The sequence below is a fragment of the Pongo abelii genome, chromosome 20 (assembly GCF_028885655.2).
Source record: "Pongo abelii isolate AG06213 chromosome 20, NHGRI_mPonAbe1-v2.0_pri, whole genome shotgun sequence".
NCBI classification, from domain to species: Eukaryota; Metazoa; Chordata; class Mammalia; order Primates; family Hominidae; genus Pongo; species Pongo abelii.
The window spans coordinates 60,662,299-60,678,999 of record NC_072005.2 but is presented as its reverse complement, the minus strand read 5'-3'; the positions used below and the strand labels follow the sequence as shown (position 1 = coordinate 60,678,999).

The 16,701-nt window shown below is 42.7% G+C and overlaps 1 non-coding gene and 1 pseudogene across 1 annotated transcript; one reads left to right on the top strand and one right to left on the bottom strand.

Annotated features, from left to right (window-relative positions):
* Window positions 1-9,108: 9,108 nt before the first annotated feature.
* Window positions 9,109-9,589, bottom strand: LOC100936899 (ATP-dependent zinc metalloprotease YME1L1-like; annotated as a pseudogene).
* Window positions 9,590-13,743: 4,154 nt separating this feature from the next.
* LOC112130276 (U6 spliceosomal RNA) lies at window positions 13,744-13,847 on the top strand. Its single transcript, XR_002912547.2, has one exon. It is a non-coding gene; the product is annotated as a U6 spliceosomal RNA (small nuclear RNA).
* Window positions 13,848-16,701: the final 2,854 nt, after the last annotated feature.

The window sequence follows — 16,701 nt, the reverse complement described above, 5'->3', positions numbered from 1 at the left end:
TGAGAATAGAAAAAGAGGCAACGTGCCCAGGTGCGGTGGCTCATGCCTGTAATCTCAACACATAGGGAGGCAGAGGCGGCAGATTACTTGAGGCCGGGAGTTCTAGACCAGCCTGGCCAACATGGCAAAACCCCATCTCTACTAAAAATACAAAAATTAGCCAGACATGGTGGTGCACGGTGCAATCCTAGCTACTTGGGAGGCAGAGGCAGGAGGATCACTTGAATGAACCCGGGAAGTGGAGGTTGAAGTGAACTGAGATCCCACCCCTGCACTCCAGCCCAGGAAACAGAGCCAGACTCTGTCTCAAAACATTTTAAAAAAAAAAGTCATCACATATAAAATGGAATATTCCATTCTATAAAAGGCATGTTTTAAACTCTACAGTTTTTTTGTTTCAAAATAATTTTTTTTATTTTATTTTAATGTTTTACTTTATTTTATTTGGCAGTTTAAAATTCTACATATTTAGGGTGTGCAACATGATATTTTAATATATATGAATACCCTGTGAAATCACTAGGTCAAGCTAATTAACATATCTGTAACATCCATAGTTATCTTTTTGTTAAGAGAACATTTAAAATCTACTCTATTTTTTTTTTTTTCGAGATGAAGTTTCACCCTTGTGGCCCAGGCTGGAGTACAATGGTGCAATCTTGGCTCACCTCAACCTCCACCTCCCAGGTTCAAGTGATTCTCCTGCCCCAGCCTCCCGAGTAGCTGGGGTTACAGGCATGCACCACCACGCCTGGCTAATTTTGTACTTTTAATGGAGACGGGGTGTCTCCATGTTGGTCAGGCTGGTCTTGAACTCCTGACCTCGTGATTCACTCGCCTCGGCCTCCCAGAGTGCTAGGATTATAGGTGTGAGCCACTGCGCCAGACCCTAAAATCTACTTTCTTACCAATTTTTGTGTATACAATCCATTGTTAGCAACTGTAGTCACCGTATTGTACAACAGATCTTCTAAACTTACTCCTCCTGTCTAACAGAAATGCAGTATCCTTCGATGCAGCTCTCTGATTCCACCTCAGCCCAGCTCCCGGGGACCACCTTCTACTCTCTGCTTCCATGAGTTGAACTGGGGCAATCCACACACAAGTGAGATCAGGCAGCAGGTGTCTTCCCGTGCCTTCTTTATTCCACGTAGTGTGATGACCTCTAGGCTCATCCATGTTGTCACAAATGAAGCAATTTCCTTCTTCTAGAAGGCGGAATGATTTTTCGCTGTGTATATACTGAGTGCTTCATTTTCTGTATCCATTCGCCTGCTGATGGACACTTGGCCGGGTCCCATGTCTTGGTTATGGTGGCTAAAGCTGTCATGAACATGGGAGGGCGGACATCTCTTCAACGTACTGATTCCATTTCCTTTAGATACACACCCAGCAGTGAAATTGTTGAAACATAGGGCGGTTCTGATCGTTAACTTCTGAAAATCATCTATAGTATTTTTGTGGTCATTGTTCTCATATTTACATTACCACTAGCAGAGTGCAGGGGTTCTATTTTTTCTATACTCTCGCCAACACTTGTTACTCTACTCCGTTTTTTTTGTTTGTTTGTTTGTTTGTTTTTGAGATGGACCCACGCTCCGTTGCCCAGGCTGGAGTGCAGTGGTGTGATCTTGGCTCACTGCAACCTCCACCTCCCGGGTTCAAGCAATTCTCCTGTCTCAGCCTCCCGAGTAGCTGGGACTACAGACACCTGCCACTACGCCCAGCTAATTTTTTTGTATTTTTAGTAGAGACTGGGTTTCACCTTGTTGGTCAGGCTGGTGTCGAACTCCTGACCTCGAGTGATCCACCTGTCTCAGCCTCCCAAAGTGCTGAGATTACTGGCATGAGCCCCCATGCCCGGCCTACTCTTTTTCATAGTAACCATCCTAGGAGATGTGAGGTTTTAGCTTATTAAAGTTTATATATATATATATATATATATATATATATATATATATATATATGTATATGTATATATGAAAATGTATGTATTCATATGTATATATCCGTACATACCTATGTACATATGTGCATACGTGTGTACATATATGTATGTGTATGTATATATGTATACATACGTATACACATATATGTGTAAAAAGTGAAATTTTGCAGTGAGATATCACCTCACAGCTGTTACATTGCCTATTATCAAAATGGTGAAAGATCATTGTTGGTGAGGATGGGGAGAAAAGAAAATCCTCACACACCATTGGTGGACATGTAAATTAACACAGCCATTTTAGAAAACAGTATGGAAGCTCCTCAAAAAACTAAACATGCAACCACCGTATAATCCAGCAAGCCCACTGCTGGGTGTATACCCAGAGGAAATGAAATCAGCCACAGAAGAGATGTCCACACTCCTAAGCTCATTGCAGCACTATTCACAATTGCCAAGTTTTACAAACGATTCTATATTTTTGAATAAGAATTCATTTCTCCTCTCCCTGTAGAGAAAACGGGTTCTAATTACACATTAGCTGAACTCTGAGTACTCACCCACGTGTGTATCTATGAGGGTGCATGTTCACTTGTGTGTGTGTGTGTGTTTCAGTATGTGGTTTTTCTATTCTGAGTACTCACCCACGTGTGTATCTATGAGGGTGCATGTGCACGTGTGTGTGTGTGTTTCAGTATGTGGTTTTTCTATTCTGAGTACTCACCCACGTGTGTATCTATGAGGGTGCATGTGCACGTGTGTGTGTGTTTTAGTGTGTGGTTTTTCCCATTTTTCCTCCCTCGAGGATATCACATTACACATTTCGGATTCTTTGATCTTCCAACTAAGTTACATCATTTAGAATTGCTTTCACTGAGTGTGAAAACAGTAAAGTATTTTTTTAAATTGTGGCTCTGGAAATATCTTCGTTTCCCTTTCACTCTCTTTCAAGATTTGTGAAAATTTTTTTAACTTTTATTCTCATTTTAAGTTCTGGGGTACACGTGCAGGATCTGCAGGTTTGTTACACAGGTAAACATGTGCCATGGTGGTTTGCTGCACCTGTCAACCCATCACCCAGGTATTAAGCCCAGCATGCATTAGCTATTGTTCCTAATCCTCTCCCTGTCCCAACCCACCCTCCTCCAGCGGTCCCCAGTGTGTTTTGTCCCCCTCCCTGTGTCCATGTGATCTCATTGTTCAGCTCCCACTTATAAGTGAGAACATGCAGTGTTTGGTTTTCTGTTCCTACATTGGTTTGCTGAGGATAATGGCTTCCAGCTCCATCCATGTCCCTGCCAAGGACATGATCTTGTCCCTTTTTATGGCTGCATAGTATTCCATGGTGTATATGTATCACATTTTCTTTATCCAGTCTATTGTTGATGGGCATTTGGGTTGATTCCAGGTCTTTGCTATTATGAATAGTGCTCCAATAAACATCTGGGTGCATGTATCTTTGTAATAGAATCATTTATATTCCTTTGGGTATATACCCAGGGATTGCTGGGTCAAATGGTATTTCTGGTTCTAGATCTTTGAGGAATCACCACAGCATCTTCCACAATGGTTGAACTAATTACATTCCCACCAACAATGTAAAAGCATTTCTATTTCTCTGCAACCTCACCAGCATCTGTTTCTCCTTGACTTTTTGATAATCACAATTCTGACTGGTGTAGGATGGTATCCCATTGAGGTTTTGACTTGCATTTCTCTAATGACCAGTGATGTGGAGCTTTTTTCCGTGTTTCCTGGCCATGTGAATGTCTTCTTTTGAGAAGTGTCTGTTCACGCCTTTTGCCCACTTATTAATGAGGTTGTTTTATTCTTGTAAATTTGTTTAAGCTCCTTATAGATTCTGGATGTTAGACCTTTGTCAGATGGACAGATTGCAAAAATTGTCTCCCATTCTGTAGGTTGTCTTTTTGCTCTGATGATGGTTTCTCTTGCTGTGCAGACGCTCTTTAGTTTAATTTGAGCCCATTTGTCAATTTTAGCTTTTGTTGCAATTGCTTTTGGTGATTTGTTGTGAAGTCTTTGCCCATGCCTATGTCCTGAATTATATTAAATAAAGCATAAGGGAAAAGATGTAGAAGGGAAAGTACATGTAATGGTTAAGGCGTCTACTGCCAATCCCTCCCCGTTCCTCAAGATGAAGCCTGACATGCTGGGTTTAATGTGTGAGACAAGCTGCCGACAGGTCGTTTACCTTTGTCTTTAATAATTTGGGTTAACATAGAATTCTTCCCTCACCATGAATTTCTGAAGGCATTTCTTTGGTATCTCCTGGTGTTGAATTTGCTGTTGGAAGTTCCAATCCCAATGAACATGCAAATCCATTGGAAATAATTTGCATTTTTACAAAGCAACCATTTTAGGACTTGTTGTTGGTGGTGTTGTTTCCAGGCCAGACCTCTTTGTATTTTTTAATGAGTTGAAAATTATGTAATATAAAAATAACATTTTAAAATCCACAATTCAGGCCGGGCATGGTGGCTCATGCCTGTAATCCCAGCACTTTGGGAAGCCGAGGCAGGTGGATCACTTGAGGTCAGGAGTTTGAGACCAGCCTGGCCAACATGGCGAAACCCTGTCTCTACTAAAAGTACAAAACTTAGCCAGGCGTGATGTCGCACACCTGTAATCCCAGCTACTCAGGAGGCTGAGACAGGAGAATTGCTTGAATCCAGGAGGCAGAGGTTGCAGTGAGCAGAGATCGTGCCATTGCATTCTAGCCTAGGCAACAGAATGAGACTCTGTCAAAAAGAAAAAATAAAAACCCCACAACTTAGCCTAGGATATGTGTATTAAATTTACATTTGATCTTTTTCTTACTGTTGCTTTGTTATTCATGCTATTTTTTGGTTCCATATGAATTTTAGGATTTTTTTTCTAATTCTCTGAAAAATGATATTGGTATTTTGATGGGAATTGCATTGAATCTGAAGATTGCTTTGGGCAGTATGATCATTTTCACAATATTGATTCTTCCAATTCGTGAGCATGGGTTATATTTCTATTTTGCTGTGTCATCTATGATTTCTTTCAGCAGCGTTTTGTTGTTCTTCTTGTAGAAATCTTTCACCTCCTTGGTTAAGTATATTCTTAGGTATTTTTAATTTTTTTGCAACTGATGTACAAGGGATTGAGTTTTGCAGCAACTTGGATGAGCTGGAGGCCATTATTCATGACACCACATCCAGCTAATTTTTGTATTTTTTGTAGAGATGAGGTTTTGCCATGTTGCCCAGGATGGTCTTGAACTCCTGGGCCCAAGTGACCCGCCTGCCTTGACCTCCCAAAGTGCTGGGACTGCAGGCATGAGCCACGGTGCCCGGCCCATCATAGCACTTTTGATCATTAGGATAATTCCTTCTTCTTGTCATTTTTGGACACATGCTTCCCACATGCCTCATCTTCCAGAGAGGGTTTCTACCAGGGCTATGCTGGGAGTTAAGGTTGGAAAAGGGGAGATGGTTCCACCTGCCAGTGCCACATGAGTCTGCTCAAGGCTGTAACCAGCAGGGGAGAGTCCAGTGGGAGCCTCAGACTCGCATGTGGGACAGATGCCTATGTGTGACAACGCTGTAGTGAATCTGTTTCACACACATGGAGGAGGTGGCTCAGGGCTGACCATGGACCTGAGTCAATGAGCAGAGATATCCCAGTGCCATCCACAAACACAGGGGAGAAGGAGCTACAACTTCCCACTTTCATCCAAAGCCATGACCCCTCCCTGTCTGTGAGGGCCCTGGGGTTCTCCTCTGTCTCATACAGAGGCAGAAACCTCCGCCTTAGTGACCCCTGACATTGCAAGTCAACAGCAGCTACTGGGCTCTGACCTCTTCTGCTTCTTAAGGTTTCCTGCCTATGACAGGAAGTTTCATTTCTCATTTTCTTCATAGGACCATGGCTACATATTTCAGAAACATTATAAGTAAGTTTTCTCAGTGTTAGGAGCAGATGTGCGCTGTTGAGCATGTAAGTCGCTCACCATGACTGTGCAGTCCAACACCAGGATCCACTCATGTTTCAGCCCCTCAAGTATTAACCCCGTCTGGAAATGTACCATGTCTGACGCCCTCCCATGACCCAGGCACAACTGGCCCCCAAAACCACTCAGGAGGGGGGTTCATTACAACAGGCCCAAATGAGGAAACCGAGGCTCAGAGATGGAGCTTACTGCCCAAGGTCATGCAGGCAGGGATGAAGGTGAGCAATTCAGAAAAAATTAACTCCCTGTCCCACCCCCAAATCAGAGCTCAAGACAAGACTTGTTCCCAAAACCTTGAAGGCAGACTGAGATGCAGGGGAATGCCCAAGGAAGCGGGGCTGGGGGTGGGAGGGACGCCGAGGAGGCAGGAATGACTCAGAGGTTACTTTTAAGGGAGGGGGAGGTGAACACTATTAAAAAATAGGAAGAAAAAAAAGAAGGGAAGTCTAAGAAGGAAACTGGAAGAAATAAAACCCATACTCCAAAGACAAAAGAAGAGTCAGCTTTTCTTTATTTCTCCTTTTTTTCTCATTGCCAATTGCAGCTCAACTTGAATTTCACAGCCCGATGTGAGATGCGTCTCTGCTGATCCGAGCCTGTCCTGCAGCATGGACCTGCAGCTTTCCTGAAGCATCTCCAGGGCTGGACTGCCACGGTAAGGATCCTGCAATGCTGTGTTGATGGACGGGCTGAAGGAGGGAAGGGGACCCCACGGGGAGGCTCTGAGAAGAAGAACAAGCCCCCAGTCACCCTCACTTGGACAGGACAGACTCAGAAAGGTGCTGGGTCTATCGGCTCCTATGACCTGACCCTTGAAGAGATGAGGACGGATGAGGCAAATCGCAGAAAAGGGTCAGGGAGATACCATTTCTGTATGAAGTATCTGAAGAGAGCCTGGTGCCTTCCCCAGCCCCAGCCTTCGGGAAATGAAAGCCAGGCTCCTGGAGAGGGCAGTTCCCCTTCCTGTGGGGCTGATGACGGGACAACCTCGTGATGGAGAACCCAGGCTCCCAGTAGATTTACTCCATCCAGGAACTGTGGCCTCATCCATCTGCACAGCCAGGGGCTGTGGGAGGAGACGCCATGACTCCCACTCGCAAACCTCTAATCTGTCTTGATGAAATTGAAAGAGGGAGAAGGGAGACTGTAGCCTGGGAGGAATCCTGCCTCACAACTTGGTCCTGATTGAATAGGAGATCCCAGAGGTTCACAGAGATCCCAAGGTGGGGAGGATCTTCCAGGGTTCAGGAGGCAAATCTCTCTCAGGAAGCTCCGTGACCCCCTCCTTAGTGTCGCTCCTGTGCCTCAGTGGGATTTGGAGAGGATGCCTTAGATTAGAGGTTATTGTGTCTTTCAGCAACAAAACCATACAAAAAACACCTGGACATTTCACATCAGTGGATAAAGCATATCTTGTGCCGCCAAATCAGGACCGAACTGTGGTGAAATTTAGGGTTCACACTACAGTTAATCACCTTTGAGGAAAGCATTCCAGGTTGGTGCCTATCTCCATGATAAACGTCTCCCTTTCTGGCTACAGGTAATGGATTAAAGTAACACTGGCCGAACAGACACTATATTCACCTGATGATTATACTGAAAAATAGCCATAAAATTTTTCCCTCAAAATCCAATTCCCTTTGTGACAATTCTCAAAAGAAGATATACAAATGGTCCACAAACATATGAAAAACATGTATGCGTGTGTGTGTATATGCACACACACAGCACGGAATACTACTCAGCCATAAAAAGGGACAAAATAATGGCATTCACAGCAACCTGGAGGCAGTTGGAGACCATTATTCTAAGTGAAGTTATTCAGAAATGGAAAACCAAACATCATATGTTCTCATAAGTGGGAGCTAAGCTATGAGGATGCAAAGGCATAAGAAGGATATAATGGAATCTGAGGACTCACAGGGAACAATGGGAGGGGAATGAGGGATAAAAGACTACACATTGGGTACAGTGTACACTGCTCGGGTGATGAATGCACCAAAATCTCAAAAATCACCACTAAAGAGCTTATCCATGTAACCAAACACCACCTGTTTCCCAAAAACTATTGAATTTAAAAAAATAATAATAAATAAAAATAAATTTACCACATTAACAACAACAACAGCAAAAATCCAATTGCACATAGCATAATGTTTTCATGGTCTGTGCATGTTATAGCATGTAATTGGTCTTTGTTCCTTTATATGATTGAAGAATATTCCGTTCTATGCCTATATCACATTTGGTTTATGCATTCACCAATTGATGGACATTTGGGTTGTTTTCACTATTTAGCTATCATGAATAATGACAAAAAAAGGACATATATTTGTTGGGGTTTTTTTCATTTTTAAAAAATTATAATTATTTTATTTATTTATTTATTTATTTACTGAGACAAAGTTTCACTCTGTCGTCCAGGCTAGAGTGCAGTTGTGCGATCTTGGCTCACTGCAACCTCTGCCTCCCTGGTTCAAGCAATTTTTGTGCCTCAGCCTTCCGAGTAGCTGGGATTGCAGGTGTGCGCCACCACAGGTGGCTATTTTTTTTTATTATTTTAGTAGAGACAGGGTTTCACCGCATTGGCCAGGCTGGTCTCGAACTCCTAACCTCAAGCCTTCCACTCGCCTCAGCCTCCCAAAGTGCTGGGATTAGAGGCGTGAGCCACCACACCATGCCAAAAGGTTATAATCATTTAAATTCGGGTTGCAACTGTATGCTTACAATTCTCTACATTTAGATTTAAAAACATTTTATTTATGGTCAATCTGGAACATAATTAATGCATCTTAATTAAGTTTCCACTGATGTATATAAAAGGCTAAAGGCTGAAGTTTTATTCACATCTAGTAGAGTAACCAACCATAAAATCATTAGTTACTTTCAACTTCGTAACTAGTTGACATTTCCCAAATGAGCTGTCTTTAATCCTGATAGTTCTTTATTTTTAAAAATATATTTGCCACGGGATGCTGATTTGCAATGGGTGTCATAATGAGAATAACCAAAATTGGGTAAACGTGACAAAATATTGGCAAAATGTTTCACATCCTTAAATTACACCACGTCTATAATGAGGAGAAAGCATTGCAAAAGGAGACTACTGCAATGCTACTTATATTCTTGCAAAAAGACCGGCAAAGCATCCACATCAAGAGAGTTCTCATCTCACTTCCAACCTTTTCCCCTCAAGAACAATTTGAATCTCTTTGGCACCCAAGGTCTCACAGGTCAATAAAGCTTCTGCTAGATTCTTTTGCTCCTCTGCATGACTTTTCAAGATAAGTTTTGCTCATTTATGAGTCCCTTAGAAGGGTTATTATTTCATGTTCAATAGCAGATTGAGTTTCTAGACTTAGTTTCCCTGTATCACTGTAGGTCATAACTCCAAGCTTTTCACTAATTCCATATTTGATAACCATCTGCTTTGCCATTTTAGTGGCATTAGCAAAATCACTGGAAGCACCTGTTGTAATATGGTCAGTTCCAAATACAAGCTCCTCTGCCACTCTTGCTCCCATACTAACGTCCATTTGTGCAAGCAGCTAGGCTCCAGTTTCATTCCATCTGTCATCACCAGGTAACAGGGACACATGTCCAAATGTTGGCCCCTGTGACATGATTGTAGCTTTGTTGATAGACATTTCATCTTTTGTGTAATATGCAATAATGGCATGACCAGATTCATGATACTTTGTGATGGATTTGTTTTTGTTATCAATTTCTATGCTTCTTCTGTCAGGCCACATTATAATTTTGTCTATGGAAAACTTCAGTTCCTTCATGGTAACCACTTCTTTTCCATCAACAGCTGCAAAAGGACATATATTTGGTGTGATTTCATGCACATGAAATGTCCAGAATAGACAAAGCCATGGAAACAGAGAGTAAACTAGTGATTTCTTAAGCCTGGGGGAAGGGGAGAAATAGGACTGAGTACTTACGAGGTTCTTTCTGAGGTGATGGAAATGCTGTGGGATGAGGTAGGGATGGTGATTGCACAGCATAATGAAGACACTAAAATCCATTTTATTTGTACACTAAAAAACGGTGCATTTCATATGGTGTGAGTTATGTCACATAACTAAGTAAATAAATAATTTATATCCAGGCTTCTTTCTGCCCAGTGTTTGGGAAGCTGGAAAGAGTTTCACTAGCTGGGCGCCATGGCTCACACCTGTAATCCCAGCACTTTGGGAAGCTGAGGCAGGTGGATCACTTGAGGTCAGGAGTTTGAGACCAGCCTAGAAAACATAGTGAAACCCTGTCTCTACTAAAAATACAAAAAAAAAAGCTGGGCATGGTGGCACATGCCTGTAATCCCAGCTACTAGGGAGGCTGAGGCAGGAGAATCACTTGAACCCAGGAGGCAGAGGTTGCAGTGAGCCAAGAACACGCCATTGCACTCCAGCCTGGGCAACAAAAGCGAAACTCCAGCCCTCCCCCTCCCCCCACCCCAAAAAAAAGAGCTTCTCTGCAATCCTAACCATGAGTAAAACTCTGATCAACTCCATAATGTAGATTTCACCTGAGACATCAGAAATCCAAGCTCTGGGAGCAACTGAGTAACCTGAATTCCAAGGAGGAGTAGGATGCCATGACAGGCTCTACAAAGGCAGAACACACGAGGGTGGGAGGCTGCCATACAAGTTGGGAAAGAGGAATCAGATGAAATTGTCATGAATTCCTCAAGAGTCAGTGTTTGCTGGCCTCCAAGAGACAAGGATCTCTGGGTACTTAAGACAGAGGAGCACTTCACACTCACCCATGAGCTCTTTTCCATGGGTCTCACCTGGGCCTTCACAACATAGATTGGAAGTAAGGTGGAGACCCAAAACTTGTAATTAGACATAATTACCTTCCACAGTGCGTGGCCTGAAATCTCACCCCCTGCCCAGATACTTCTCCCATGTGTAGAAAAAGACTTAAGTCATTGAGAGAGGTTCAGCAAAACCAGCCAATCTCAGGCCCCAGGTAAAAACCCATTGTGGATATAAGAAGGTAGATTTAAAAGTCCCTCTATCCCTAGGAGTAATGCGGAAAATTCCTGAAACCATAATCCCAGATATACAAATGTCAGGGAAGGGACAGAAAATTCCTACCCAAGTTAACCAAAGCTACCAAGTACAATCCAGCTGCCAAGGGGAAGGAGGACACAAACACTGAGCAAGCCCCACCCTTTCAAAGCCCACTCATATAGAAATTGTCCAAGACTGAGGCTCGGTGAGGACAGGAGAAATTTCTACTCCCCACCGTGAGCCTATCCCTGAGAAGCAAGCAAGAGCAGTACACAGCTGGGGGAGGCACCAGGTGGAGTACAGGACTGACGCAGTGGAGTCCATCCAGCTGTGGGGTCAGCAGGCCCAATGCAAGCAGGAGGGGCCCATGAATGGGATAGCCATGGAGCAAGAAAGGAGGACATGCATGGACCCAACACCAGTGACTCCCTCTCACCAAAGACCATGTAGCCACCACTGTAGCTGAAAGTCTCACCTGCGACCAGCAGAGAGGTCTGGATGTGATGCCATCCTTTGAGGAGACCGACCAGTAATCCACCTGGTAGCAACTTGATGACATGGAACACATTCCACCCACGAGGGGGCAGCAAACCTTCCTTAGTCCGATGGATGCTTGTGCTGAAAATGGGTTTGACCGAGCTCCTTGCAGGGGTCTGTGAGCACTCAGAATGTCTGACTTGTTTACACGAAATAGCCCATGACTTATTCTCAGAATGGGAATCCAGATGGCCACAAAATCAGTGGAGTGAATGAGAACATGGCCGCGTGATATTCTGGGGATGACCTGAGATATGTACCGTGCAGTGGTTTGGTTTTACTGGGACTGAAAGAACATTGAAATGGCCTCTTGAAATTGGATGTATTGAGCAGTTTGTGAACGAGACTCTGTAGTTTGGGGGTTCTGTTACCGTAGATGTAAATAGGTATATAGAAAGCTGTAGATAATATACATATAGGTATAGCTATGAAGACAATAAATGGACAAGGTGCGGTGGCTCATGCCTGTAATCCCAGCATTTTGGGAGGCCGGGGCAGGTGGATCACCTGAGTTCAGGAGTTCAAGACCAGCCTGACCAACATGGTGAAACGCCGTCTCTACTAAAAATACAAAAATTAGCCGGGCGTGGTGCTGCTCGCCTGTAATCCCAGCTACTCGGGAGGCTGAGGCAGGAGAATCACCTGAATCCGGGAGGCGGAGGTTGCAGTGAGCTGAGATTGCGCCATTGCACTCCAGCCTGGGCAACAAGGGCAAAACTCCGTCAAAACAAAACAAAACAAAACAAAAACAACAACAACAACAAAACAATAAATCATGGTACGTCTTTTGATAGGTAGAATGCATGGGCTTGGGAGAAAAGTGAGAGTTTAATGAACAGCATCTATCACTAACTTTATAGATGACACACTTGGGAGATGTGCATGTCCTGTGACTGCACTTTTAGGTGACCCTGGGTTAGAAAATCTGCCTGGTAAGAAACCACTACCAGGGAACAACACAAATTACTCTGTACCTAAAATGATGTTGCTGGTTTTCCTTGGGTTTCCTCATTACAGTACCTCATCAACAGGTAAGGAGAAAGATATTATACTGGCCTGGGTAATTTTCTTTAATGATGAGGAGGAGGATTTGGTGAAGAAAGGGTAGCTGGGCAGCTCAGATAATTCACTGTGGCACTGATGAAGTCTCCATAGCTGGAGGTAACCATGACTGGGGTTGGGGTTTGCACTGTGTCTCCAAAAAGGTATGTTGACATCCTAACTTCCCATAGCTGTGAATATGAACTTATTTAGAAATAGGATCTTTGCAGATATAATTGGTTAGGATGTGGTCATGCTGGCTTCGGGCAGGATCTAAATCCAGTATTGCTCACATCTTTATAAGACATGAAGAAGACACACAGAGAAGAATAGGATGCCATGTGAAGATGGAGGCAGAGATTAGAATGAGAAGTCTGTAAACCAAGGAATGCCAAGAAATGCCAGCAAGGACCAAAATCTAAGAAAAAGGCACAAAAGTGGCCGGGCGCGGTGGCTCATGCCTGTAATCCCAGCACTTCGGGAGGCCGAGGGGGGCAGATCATGAGGTCAGGAGATCGAGACCATCCTGGCTAACACGGTGAAACCCCATCTCTACTAAAAACACAAAAAAATTATCCGGGCGTGGTGGTGGGCACCTGTAGTCCCAGCTACTGGGGAGGCTGAGGCAGGAGAATGGCATGAACCCAGGAGGCAGAGCTTGCAGTGAGCCGAGATTGCGCCACTGCACTCCAGCCTGGGCGACAGAGCGAGATTCTGTCTCAAAAAAAAAGGAAGAAAGAAAGAAGGAAAAAGCACACAAGTTTCTTCTTCAGAGCCTATAGAAAGAAGAAATTATATGAACATTTTGATTTTTTATTTCTGGCCCGCAGAACTCTGAGAGAATAAGTTTATCTTGTTTTTATTCAATACTTTGAGATAATTTGTTATATCAGCCTCCAAGAAACTAACACAATGGGCAACTCCCACAAGAAAGCCTGAAACAGGCACAATAATCAGGTGCTCAGGTGCCTCAAAGTTGAAATTTATGTTTATTTCATTGGGCCAATAGTTGAGACAAGTAGAGTTTCTCATGCAAACTCTGGCAGAATGTAAGCAGAACCTAGAGAGGGTGATAGACAGCAAAGCTGGTAAATATAAAGGATGACCTCAGGGTCAATTACAACAGAGAACACTGTGCTTTTCCCCATTCACATCCATATGCTTTGTTTGCCTCATTTTTAAATAAATTTGTCCAGCGTGTTGTTGCTTTGGCGGCACATATACCAAAATCGGAATGATACAGAGAAGATCAGCATGGCAGCTACACAAAGATATTAACAAATTTCATGAAGCATTTTATATATTGTTTTTAATGTGTCCAGCAAAGACCTGGAAGAAATTATAGTTACAGTGTGAAAAGACATGAACATGAAGTTCATGGGGCTATGAGCAGGGCAAAGTGTGGACTGCAACAGACAGGGCAGACCCTGGTGATTCCCCATCAGTGTTGCCTGAGTCATGTCTTTTTTTTTTTTTTTTTCTTGAGACAGGCAGAGTTTTGCTCTTGTTGCCCAGGCTAGAGTCCAATGGTACGCTCTCGGCTCACTGCAACCTCTGTCTCTTGGGTTCAAGCGATTCTCCTGCCTCAGCCTCCCAAGTAGCTGAGATTACAGGCATACACCACCATGTCTGGCTAATTTTTGTATTTTTAGTAGAGACAGGGTTTCACCATATTGGTCAGGCTGGTCTCAAGCTTCTGACCTCAGGTGATCCACCTGCCTCGGCCTCCCAAAGTGCTGGGATTACAGATGTGAGACACTGTGCCCGGCTGTGTCATGTCTTTTTAATGCATGTCATCCTAAATCTCCACTGTCAAAAGTTTCCTTTTCTGGAGATTCTAGACACTATAAATGATAAGACACAGGAAAAAATATACAACATCCTTTAGAAGAAGACATCAAAATCAAGTACTCAAAAATATAAGATTCTTAGTGTTCACTATTCAGTCAATAATTACTAACCATTAAACATTAAAGAAACTTTAAAATGTTTTTCTTTTTTTTTACTTTCCTCTGGGTAATTTCAAAAGCTCTATCTTCAGGTTTAGAGATTTATCCTTCTTAATCTTGTTTGTCATTGAGGTTCTATATTGTATTTTTTTATTTCTCTCATTGAATTATTCAGCTCCAAAAGTTTCTGTTGGGTTTTTTATTACATCTATATCTTTGTTGAGTTTCTCATTCAGATTATGAATTGTCTTCCTGATTTTGTTAAATTTTCTGTCATTATGCTCCTCAAGATAATTTTGAATTTTTTTTGAGGAATAATATAAATTTCTTTTTTCTTTGGGGTTTGGGATATAACACTGTAACTGTGGTGACTACTCTACTCCTAAGCAGAAAGACTAAATGATAAACTAATCAAAAAATATAGCTACAACAACTTTTCAAGACACAGTCAGTACAATAAGCTATAACTGGAAGCAACATGTTAAAAAGCAAGAAGATGAAGTGAAGGCATAGGGTTTTTATTAGTTTTCTTTTTGCTTGTTGTTTGTTTATGCAGCGTTAAGTCATTAAGGTCAAAATCATAGGTTATAAACTAGTATTCGCAAGTCTCATGGTAACCACAAACAAAAAAACAATACAATAGAGACACAAAATATAAAAAGCAAGGAATAAAATCACATCACCAGGGAAAATCACTTTCACTAAAGGAAGACAAGAAGAAAAGAAAGAAGGAAAAAAACACACACACACAAAACAACCAGAAAACAAATAACAAAAAGGCAGGAATATTCATTGAATTATTCAGCTCTAGAATTTCTGTTGGGTTCTTTTTTATTACGTCTATATCTTTCTTGAATTTCTCATTTGGATTATGAATTGTTTTCCTGATTTTGCTGCATTGTCTGTCATTATGCTCCTCAAGATCATTTTGAATTTTTTTTTTGAGAAAAATGGTGAATGTCCTTTTTCTTTGGGGTCAGTTACTGAAGAATCATTGTGTTCCATGGATGGTGTCATGGTTGCTTGCTTTTTCGTGCTTCTTGTGTCCCTGCATTTATGTCTGCAAATCTTGTGGAATAAATCACCTCTTCTAAACTCTAAGAGGCTTCCATAGGATAACACTTTCACCTGCAGATGAGTCTTAGTGTGTTGGTTAGGAAGAGTAGGGTGGTGCTGGCTCCGAGTACATGAAGCAGTATGGCCCTCATGCAGCTTCTTATTTTATTTTATTTATTTATTTATTTTTGAGACGGAGTCTCACTCTGTCACCAGGCTGGCATGCAGTGGCACAATCTCAGCTCACTGCAACCTCCGCCTCCCAGGTTCAAGTGATTCTCCTGCCTCAGCCTCCTGAGTAGCTAGGACTACAGGCACCCGCCACCACACTGGGCTAATTTTTGTATAATAGTGTGAGTTAATACTTAATAAGCACTCATATATATATACATACATTTATATGGTGTATATACATATATATGTATGGTATATATACACACACACATATACACACACATATATACACACATATATACACACACATATATATACCATATACAATTTTATATATATATATACACACACACATACATATATATACACCATTAGTTCTGTACCTCTAGAGAACCCTAATACACAGCGTGTCACATTAGCCCAGGCACAGGGCCATTACTCTTGTGAACACCCATGGCACCATTTCCACTTCAGCTCAGTTCCTGCGGGTCAAGATGCATCTGTTACTGGGAAAGGTGGATAGAGTGGCTCTATGGCAGCTTGGCACAACAGGATAGTGTATAGCAACAGCTCAGCCTGGGGATGGCAGGCCACTAGGCAAGGCTGGCTCAGCAGTGACAATCCCTCAGCAATGAAAGGATGCCGTAGCTACGTGTCCCCCAGAGATCCAGAAGTAGATTCCATTCCACAATGGCATAGTGCCAGAGCCATGACGGCCATGGACAGTGGGCACAGTGTCAGTCTTTTCTCCTGGGTGAGTGCAGCTGTGTAGAATCTGGGTAGCTCCGTCAGCTGTGCTTAGTGTCTGTGAAAGGGAATCTCCAATGGTGAGATCTACAGGTGTCCAAAGTGTTGATGGAAGCTGCTAGGTCCTTTTCTCAGCTTCTTCCAGCAAGGAGAAGTCCCTCTTTATTCCAAGCTGATCCTGACTGGGGGATGGGGTGATAGAGGTGCAGTGCTACTTTCATTTACTATGTGGCC